The 10,857-nt window shown below is 42.1% G+C and overlaps 1 pseudogene; it reads right to left on the bottom strand.

Annotated features, from left to right (window-relative positions):
- Positions 1–5,755: 5,755 nt before the first annotated feature.
- LOC138774735 (F-box/LRR-repeat protein 3-like) lies at positions 5,756–10,003 on the bottom strand (annotated as a pseudogene).
- Between the last annotated feature and the right edge of the window lie 854 nt (positions 10,004–10,857).

The raw sequence follows: 10,857 nt of genomic DNA, 5'->3' as shown, positions 1-10,857 counted from the left end.
CCTTTGACTTTCATGGGAAGAGCGAGCCTTTTGAAAATGGTTGAGGTGCCAAAACTTTGTATCTACTGCAGACACTCCCATTTACCTACGTCCAAAAGATGAACGAAAAATTAATTTCCTCTATAGATCTTTCATTTGGGGAAATAAAAATTTTAACAGACGAAACAACATGGAGGTGTTAACTTCCCAGACATTCGCTCCCTAAACTTGGCCACACAGTTCCGTATCATAAGAGACTGGACCCAACATACTGATATACACTTAGATACTTCCTTAGAATGTCACATGGCATCCACCTTGTCTCTTCCTAACCTCCTACACACCCCTTACCCTGAACTACCTCCCTGGGTAAAGGAAAACCCTCTCCTCATCTCCACATGGAAGGCATGGACCAAAATCCGTAAAACTCTGTACCTTACCCCTGCTCATCACTCTTTTTACCACCCTGATAGGGATCCAAACTTTCAACAGGGTCGCCCAGATCGCATATTCACTGTCTGGCACGCGGGGGGTCTCAGACTCATCAAGCATTTTGTCGACATGACCACTAAGCAACCACTTACCTTACAATCCCTGAAGGAAGCTTATCCTACACTTCAGTTCCCTGTCTTTGCCTATTTGCAAGCCCGTAGTTACATCACCAAGCTACTCCGCACCTTGCCGCCTGTGGAATGGGACGCTACATTTCATAAGGCTTTAAGTCTTCCTACCTCCACTAGACATCAAATCTCCCTGTCATATCGCTATTTTAACTCTTCCATAGACTACGGAAATGAGACAACTGGTTTGTCTCGTTGGACACAAGCGGGCCTGAACTTGAATATCCCAGACCTGTTGTCCATGTGCTGACTATTCACGTCAAGGGTGTTACCTTCTGCCCGTTACGTGGAGATGAACCCTTCTGCGGATCTTTTCACAAGAACTTAATATTACCCCACAAGAAGCTTTAGAATGGGCCATTTTGCAGTCTGATGCTTGTGTTCAAATGTGGAGCCACCGGGGGCTTGACATAGCTCATTGTCTCTGGCACTTGCCCAGTTATACAAACCTTTGGAAAACAGTGGAGAGATTTCGCGGGGTCACACCATTGTATCTTTTGTACCCTATGAGGCCCTGTGTGGGGGATTTTTGGCTGGATATGATCCAGTTTAAATATAACTGTGACTGGGGAGCGAGTAAGCTCCTACATCTCTTGGCTTGCAGCGGCACGCAAAGCCATCTTACAAGTTTGGAAGTCCCCACACCCTCCCTCTCGTAGATTATTCTTGGATAAACTACTATTTCTGTTTAGAATGGATTGGATGGAGGCATCCATCCTCAAAGAACGTAGGGTGGAAAAATTCTTTAAAGTTTGGGAAACTTTCATTCCTACATTGCCTCTCCGAATTCAGGACAAAATTAGACATACCTTCCAAAACACAACGTGGTATCTTACCAGACAACTAGCAGACGACCCCACCGATCTAACACTAATTTTGTGGGACCGCACTGGAAACCTAGTCACTTCCAAGGGCATCTTCAGGAGCATGCGGAGATCCACGGGCATTCCCTTCCCCCCCCCCCCCCCCCCCCCCCCCCCCCCCCCTTCTTCCCTTGTCTTTCCTGATACTTTAATGTTATTGTATTACCAAGCTTCAGCAATCGTAAAAGACTTTTCCATGTTGAACCTAACTGATGCAATTGTTCATGATCATAGTATTCTGTTCGTGTATCACCTATGTGCCTTCTTATGCTTCTTACATACCTGACTACATGTAAGTTCTGGTTATGCTGAAGTCTTGAATAAAAAAACTATTTAAAGAGAACCTATCACCCCTCCCCCTTCCCTGTATCCATCCCCTCCTTGGTTGAACTTGATGGGCATGTGTCTTTTTCTTCCAACCATATTAACTACTACTATTAACTAATATAATTTTTACTTTTAATGCGTATCTAATAAAAGTTAGATTTTATACGTGATTCTGGGAAATTATTCACTGTCTACAGTAGGCTGTTTTTTCTGAACACTCAGCTGTCACATCTAGATGGTACATTCCAAGTAAGAAAATGAATTTTGTAGTTTTCAAAGCTGTTCATTGTATTGTTAGACTGTAGTGTTATTATTTTTTACCACAGAGATTTACCCTAATTTCTTACAACCAAATAGAGAAGAAGCCAAAAATATCTAAACTAATAGTGTAAGAGAGAATATAAGATGGCACTCACCGGGCTGTAGTGAAACAAAGTCCAAGTTTATTCCAGGCTAGTGGGGAGCTGGGGAGAACAGAAATCGAATAACCGTAGTTTCGCGGCAGACGACGCTTTGTCAAACTCACGTGATCTCCACGTCACTCCTTATATGCAAAACTTTATACAAAGTGAACAAATGAACAAACATGTAACAAAGTTAAAATCATATATAAAGAAATAACGTCACACACACAACGTATCTTCACAGATTGATATCACTCCGGGTATTCATTCCCAGATATCCCAACACATCATACTTAAGAAAAGAAACTGAGTTCATTATAAACAGAATGTTATGCCGATCACTTTCATATCTAAGCTGCGGAATAGTTTTTAGACGCATGAACATTAACTGTGAAGTATCGCCCTGGTGTACATCAATCATATGCTTAATCATCCTCGGGCTGCCCTTACCAGTCCGAATAGATCGGACATGTTCTGAAAATCGTTTCCACATTGGTCTAATGGTCTTGCCTATAAAGAATTTATTACAGGAACAAATTAAAGCATAAACGATGAAGCGGCTCTTACAAGTGATGAAGTCAGTGACGTCATGTATGTGACCACCTAACCTCACTGACATCACATTCTTTAGGTAGGAACAATAGTGGCACTGACCACATCTATGATTACCCTTCGATGCTAGTGATTGTAGCCAGGAACTTTTTTCAGGGGAACTAGATTCTAATCTCCCTCGGACCAAAATGTCCCTCAAATTTTTTGTTCTTCTAAAAGCTTCTCACATGCAATCTCATCCAGTAACTCATCCTGTTGAACGATGTGCCACTTATTCTGTATAGAACTTTTAATGATTTTTTCGAGAGGAGAAAAATCTAAAGTAAAAACTGTCCGTCTTTTTTTTGTAATAGCTGTATCTCTTACTCTTTCTTTGTTTGATATGTTCACATTTTGCGCTTTTTCCATAGCTTGTTGCATCAGCCTATCCGGATATCCTCTAGCCCGTAGCCTCTGACTTAGAAGAATTAATAATCATAACGATTTGTTTATAAAACGGGCAGAGGAACTAAGTCTCACAAACTGACTGTACGGTAAGGACTTTTTTACATGATACGGGTGGAAACTCGAAAAGTCCAGTAAGGAGTTAACTGCTGTCTCCTTTCTAAAGCAAGATGTGGTTAGTGTGGTATTACTAATGTCTAAATGCACATCTAGGAAATCTAGGGCTTTATCACCAAACACAGCAGTATACTTCATGTTTAAGGGGTTATCCTCTAGGTATTCAACAAACTTAAAAATCTTTTCCTTTCCCCCTGACCACACGACCAGTATGTCGTCTATATAACGCAGGTAGGTGTGAATATGTATCAAAAAATGTTTTTTTCACAGAGAACACCATTTCTTTTTCCATAAAGGCTAGGAAGATGTTCTCTGTGAAAAACAGACATACATATTCCCACCTACCTGCGTTATATAGACGACATACTGGTCGTGTGGTCAGGGGGAAAGGTTAAGTTTGTTGAATACCTAGAGGATAACCCCAGGATAAAGCCCTGGATTTCCTAGATGTGCATTTAGACATTAGTAATACCACACTAACTACATCTTGCTTTAGAAAGGAGACAGCAGTTAACTCCTTACTGCACTTTAAGGGTTTCCACCCGTATCATGTAAAAAAGTCCTTGCCGTACAGTCAGTTTGAGAGACTTGGTTCCTCTGCCTGTTTTATAAACAAATCGTTATGAGTAATAATTCTTCTAAGTCAGCGGCTACGGGCTAGAGGAAATCCGGATAGGCTGATACAACAAGCTATTGGAAAACACAAAATGTGAACAGATCAAACAAAGAGAGTAAGATACAGTTATTACAAGAAAAAGACGGTCAGTTTTTACTTTTGATTTTTCTCCTCTCGAAAAAATCATTAAAAGTTCTATACAGAATAACTGGCACATCGTTCAACAGGATGAGTTACTGGATGAGATTGCACGTGAGAAACCCATCGTAGCTTTTAAAAGAACTAAAAATTTGAGGGACATTTTGGTCCGAGGGAGATTAGAATCTAGTTCCCCTGAAAAAAGTTCCTGGCTACAATCACTAGCATCGAAGGGTAATCATAGATGTGGTCAGTGCCACTATTGTTCCTACCTAAAGAATGTGATGTCAGTGAGGTTAGGTGGTCACATACATGACGTCACTGACTTCATCACTTGTAAGAGCCGCTTCATCGTTTATGCTTTAATTTGTTCCTGTAATAAATTCTTTATAGGCAAGACCATTAGACCAATGTGGAAACGATTTTCAGAACATGTCCGATCTATTCGGACTGGTAAGGGCAGCCCGAGGATGATTAAGCATATGATTGATGTACACCAGGGCGATACTTCACAGTTAATGTTCATGCGTCTAAAAACTATTCCGCAGCTTAGATATGAAAGTGATCGGCATAACATTCTGTTAAGAAAAGAAACTGAGTTCATTATAAAGTATGATGTGTTGGGATATCTGGGAATGAATACCCGGAGTGATATCAATCTGTGAAGATACGTTGTGTGTGTGACGTTATTTCTTTATATATGATTTTAACTTAGTTACATGTTTGTTCATTTGTTCACTTTGTATAAAGTTTTGCACATAAGGAGTGACATGGAGACCACGTGCGAGTTTGACAAAGCGGCGTCTGCCGCGAAACTGCGGTCATTCGATTTCTGTTCTCCCCAGCTCCCCACTAGCCTGGAATAAACTTGGACTTTGTTTCACTACAGCCTGGTGAGTGCCATCTTATATTCTCTATTACGCAATTCCATGGTTTCTGAGATTGAGCACCACGGTGGCTATTTGACGCATGGTCATGCCGGCACTGTCTGAAGTGCAGCTGAAAGTGAAGCAGTGCTGTCTGCTTTTGTTCTAACATATTGGATCTAAACTAATAGTGGTGTGACCAAACATGAGAAATCTGTCAACTTTACAAGAATTACAATGAGTTATATAAAGAGTGTTTCACACTTTCATTATGTGTCGTTTTTCTTTTCGCTTTACTATATTGAATGTATAGATTTCACTAGTAGCACAGCAATAGGAGTTCAGTCTCTAAGCAGTCAGAGACCACAATCCCCCATAGATTATATAAAACTTGTCATCATATACAGTGATGCAATATATGAGAGAGTTGGGGGGTGTTGGTATTGCCTTTGATCGGGGCCCTATAACTTCAGGCTGCATGTTCAGTTCTATGCAACATAACGTGAGAAAGTGATGAGTAATGAGAAATCTGCCGTGAAACCTTAACATACACAGTACCTAAAGTGCTCCATTTAGGCTCAGAGCCTATCATAAGCTTTGATAAATATCTGCAAGTATCCATATTTCTTTGAACATATTTCTTTAACAATAACTCTATGGTTGTATAATTTAAACCCTATATTACTAGCCCAGTATCCTCCTATAAAACAGCTCCCTATGTGATGGGGTTAAATAATGTTCGTTTTGAAATGATTATTTGTTTGGTTTGCAAGGACAACCTCATGTGATGTTGGATCTAGTTTTGTGGAATTGCATAGCAAGCAAAAGTAAGACACTTTCTAGGTCTCTTCCTTAGTCTACCATGTCGGCATCATATCCGGAAAACACATTCTTCCAAGATGCTTTGAAACTTCACAGTGAATTTGCTCCAGATTGTACTTGTTGTCTGGGATAAGTACTTCCTCCATAATAGAAAGTTGTGTAAGTCTCCTTCCACACATTTTTACAAACTCAACAAATGCGCTGCAAGTCACTTCGCATTCTCAGAGTCCAATGGTGGTCAGGCTTTTACAGCGGCCAGCGATACGAATCAGCTCATCGTCCAAAGGATGAAGTCTATTTGCACAAACCACAAGCTCGATGAGTCGGACAGTTCATGCCGATACGATCTAGCATTGCTTTGCTCACTGCCTGGCCAAAGTAGAGATGAGGAACTGGGGATTCTTCTAGGACAAATGCATCAAATTCCTCTTCATATAGGAAGAAGTACATAACAATATTGACCTTCGGAGAATGTCTGATGAGGGTGTCCCAGCTTTGCTTCTTTATGGTGTGAAATTGTGTTTGACCTGGATCTTCACTGACTACATCAATACGAAGATGTTCAAGACGGACATGTTTTTCGGTTGAAAGAGCCAACAGTAATTCATCGCTCAGGAGATGGTAATTCAGGGCAAGTTCTCTTAGTCCATGACATTGATTGGCCATACACAAAATTCCTAATTGAGATAAAAACGGTATAACATGAGAAAACTACTGGGGGACAAGGGGCTGGGTCCAACCAGTCAAACTGTGTTCACTTCCCCCTCTGTGTCTATGAGACCTGGACTGCCCCATAGACCTGCATTGGGATTCCATCCAGGTCACATAACAGAGCCAGAAGAGAATGTGCTAAGTGCATACTGCTTCCGGCTGGTTGCCTATTCAGTCCCCGGCTCATAAAAAACTTTTGATATGTTTCTATGACGTAACAAAAGTTTTTGAAATGTCAGGCTGTAAATGGTATAGTATGGGAATTATCTGCTATTAAAGCAAATTAATATCTCATACAGACACAGAGTATCCATCCCATATTAAGGTGGCCAATCACAAAGGTCAGCTTAACCTATCAGTTTCAATGGAACCAGCCAACCCTCTAACGCATATAAGATTTTTATTCTGTTTATGTTCCAGGGAAAAGGACTGCCCATCTTAAATTTCAACATGCATGATTCTTTGTTCTCCAGAAGAACAGCCGGAAGGGTCTGGCAGTGGCTTATTTAAAGGAAACCAATCAGCATGGTTGTGCTGATCTGGTTTCCTCAAACACCGTATAGAGCTACTGTAGCTTTAGTAGCAGTAGCTTTAGCAGGCAGAAAAATAAGTTTTATTCTGCCCCATGAAACAGGGAGAGGGACGGCAAATAGTCATCTGGGCAGGAAGCCACCCAGGTCTAGTCACGACGTTTTCCTGACAGACAGATTGAACCCTTAGTGGCCCCTCTACCTGTCAATCATCGCTGCACTGCTTGCCGACCAGCAGAGAACAGTGACTAGTCCTGGGTGGCTCCCCGCCCAGATGACTAGGTGCCGCCCCTCTTCCTGTTTCACGCAGCAGAATAAAACTTGTTTTTCTGCCTACTAAAGCTACAGTTGCTCTATACGGTGCCTGAGAGAACCATATCACCACAATCATACTGATTGGTTCTCTTTACGTCTTTCCCTGTCTGAGATACACTAGTAATAAGAAATGATATAAAGGTAATACAGTTATAATATCTTACCGGAAGGTGATAAATGGGGGCAGCTGCTCATTTTTAATAGCTTCAAAGTATCACTGTTGTTTGCAACTAAAACCTTTAAGGAAGGGTCACCCACTGGGGTATCATCAATCTTTATTGAAGACAACGACTTTGAGTTGACAAAGACTACGGTCAGTGCAGATACAAAGTGTGACTGAAGTAAAGAAGACATTATGACTGATTATATAGCATCCAGATATTATAACTACTACAGGTTTTATATCATTGTCATTCATTAAAGGGATGTTATAAACATAAATCTATTTCCAGCCCGTTCAGCCATTCAGCAGCTGTAGAGTGATCTTGCCTCTGCTGCTGAACGTCTCAAGCCGCGTCACAGATCAGGAAGCGGTCGGGCACCACAGTCTGGAGCAGCATGATGAGGAGCCTAGCGCTGGAACCAGGGAGGTAAATGGACAGTGTTGCCTTTATCCTCCTGCCTGGAGTATCCCTTTAAATCATACATGCTGCAGTACCACAATGTATGCGCATTGTCAGACTTCTTACTGGTATAGTAATCATATGTCTGGCGGGCGCAAAGCCCAGTATACAGCTAAAGATAGGGCCTTGATACGGGTGTGCCCGTGGATAATTCTAACACGCTGCATAGTCACATCACAGTCACACCTTCCATGCTGGGGGTATGGCTATTTGTAAAGGTCCATTGAATTTCCTTAAAAAGACGGTGAAAGGACGAGCAAAAAAAAAAAAAAAATCTGTGTGTGAATAACTTGAAATAGTGTCCGTTGTTCGCTTAAAGGGGTATTCCCACCAAGAGCTAAAAAAATTAAATGCTCCCAAACCTAGCTCACAAAGTCCCCCTGAGAATTTTGAGCCGTCTCCCATCTTTCTAGCTACTTCCGTTCCATAGTTACAAGTTTTTTAAAAAGCTGAACTATATTCAACATGGCGCCAGCCAGAAAACTACATCTCCCATCATGCAATGCTTATGCCTGATTGGTCCATGATGTAGCAGAGCTGATATGCACAAGATATAGCAGAGTTGAGTAAGTTGCATTGCAGAGTTGAGTGAGCGACATAGGAAAGTTGCGTTTGTGATATAGCAGAGCCGGATGAGCGATATAGCAGAGCCGATTAAGTGCAGTAACAAATAGAAAGTTTAAAATCTGGCCTCGTTCGACAATCTACTGGTGGTGGCTTTCTGCACCGATCACCGGGACTGCTTGTGGGGGCCACAGGTGAGCTCAGAGGTGGGTCTTTGGTCTGTAGCAGCAGTGGGCTTGTCTGACCACTGGGTCTCTTCTATGGAGAGGAGAAAACCCTTAAGCACGCTTTGGTTTATCTGAACCGGAGCATGCAGCATCTGATTACTGGCGGCTGAGGAAGTTGGATCCAGCCCTAAGGCTGCTTGGAAGACATGGATATAGCCATAAGTAGAACTCCCCGAAGCTGCTCAGCTTGTTAAACTTGTTCAGCCACCGGTTATCTAAATGCTGCATGCTTGAGGTTTGCTCATCTCTCTACTCTTCTTCTGTGGGTGCTGGTCTTGTGGTGGCGATGGCTGCCATGTAGCATAACACCTTCTAGGTTAAGGACCCTCTTGAATGAGATGGCCATAAAGTGGCATGTGAGCGTATACAATTGAGTAGAAATGCGTACTTATGACTTTGTGTTAGTTTTGAAAGTTTTGCTGAGAAGCAGTAGATATAGATGAGTGGTCTTTATGGTGGACACACTTTGACCACCTACTAATAATCATTTCTTCTTACAATGCTTGGTAACATGCCCTATAATAGTTGAAAGTTTCCAAAGCGTAGCATTTCTTATATTAAACTCCTATGAAATGGCTGTTCACTTCACTGTCACTTATTCCTTCATATATAATCTGATACCACAGGAGAGGGATCCAGGTCACAGAGCTTGTTAAAATGCCAATTCATCTTTCATTTTGAATTTCATCCCAAGTGGTTTGCAAACACTATCCCAAGATGCTGCACCTCAGATTACATAGTCACAAGTAACATCATCCAAGTGGAGGCGATAGGGTTATTGGGAGCATATTGTAATGTATGGCTAGCGTTATGGGGTCTGAGTGTTTTCCATAGCATGCACAGCTTTGCTCATGTTAAAGTGTAACTGTCATTTAAATGTAATTTTTCAGAAATCAATAAGTATCAATAATACAAGCGATTTTAAGAAACTCTATAATAGATTTTATTAAGCAAAAGAGTTTCCTTCTGTACTTCTGTTTTCCTAGGTCCCCCCTCACTTCACAAGAAGCAGGATTTCTGTGTCCATTATGGTCTTTGGAGAGGGGAGGGGTCGAGGTGGGTGAGTGATCACAGAGAGGAAAGGAATAGCAGTCCTGCACAGCACAACACCCTGCAATCTTCTCTCAGTAAGTTCCAGGATAAGGAGTGACCTTTCTGACCTCTGAATTAAGCGTTTTATGTGCCTAGACAGTCTGCAAACTGTACAGCTGCTTCTCTACATAAATTCCCTGGAATCAGGGTGTAAATACCTCTACGTGTTACTAAGGCCTACCTTCTGACCCATATCTGCCAAGGAGGAGAGCCTGCTCGGGGCAGGGGTAGTAACTATGCGATTGGAGGACCTATCTTCCCGGAGAGACGTTACCTCATTAAAGTCACCCGCTACAATTTTATTAGGTATAGAGTCAGAAAGTAGGCGGTCAGTGAGAGAGCTAAAGAAACCAGGCTTGTTGGCATTAGAGCCATATACATTATATACCATAATATCTTCGGTACCCAATGCGAATATGCAATGTACACAGCCTTCCCTTCCCGTCATGGGAGGAGTCCAAGACCTCTCCCTGGAATGCCTTGCTTACCAAAATAAGTACTCCAGCCTTGCGCTCAATAGCAGGAGACCCATACACCCATAGTTTCCTCCTGGGTCATATGGGTCTCCTGCAAAAGAACCAAGTCAGGGAGAAACCGTTTCAGATGCCTAAAAAGCATTACTTGCTTATTCGGTGATTTGAGCCCTTTCACGTTCTATGAAATTAGCGGAATCATGGTGGCCACATATTGGCAGAGCAATGGCTATAGGGAAAATGGATGAATTTCTGATCTGCAAGAGAGCCCCCCCCCGCCTCCGCCTGAACAAAAACTCCCCCAAAAACATAACTGACAGGCTGCTCTGGCTGACACCTGACTCCCTTACTAGCCAGAGAGCAACGTCTAAGGACTTCTCTTTTTTTCCATGCGGCAGCTCCTCCGTAGAACATTATAACATGACAGCTTCCGCATTAAAATAACAAATAGAAGGGGCAGCCAAAACAGTCACTCATTAGTAATAGCCGGACCAACATCCTTAATAAGACCTTCTTAATAGTACCCTTCCATCCAAAGCAAGCAGGTAGCCAGCTCCAGTTAACTGCGGGCCAG

The sequence above is a fragment of the Dendropsophus ebraccatus genome, unplaced genomic scaffold (genome assembly GCF_027789765.1).
Source record: "Dendropsophus ebraccatus isolate aDenEbr1 unplaced genomic scaffold, aDenEbr1.pat pat_scaffold_1064_ctg1, whole genome shotgun sequence".
In the NCBI taxonomy this organism is placed as follows: Eukaryota; Metazoa; Chordata; class Amphibia; order Anura; family Hylidae; genus Dendropsophus; species Dendropsophus ebraccatus.
Note: the sequence above shows the minus strand (reverse complement) of the source record. Positions and strands in the feature narration are given on the sequence as shown.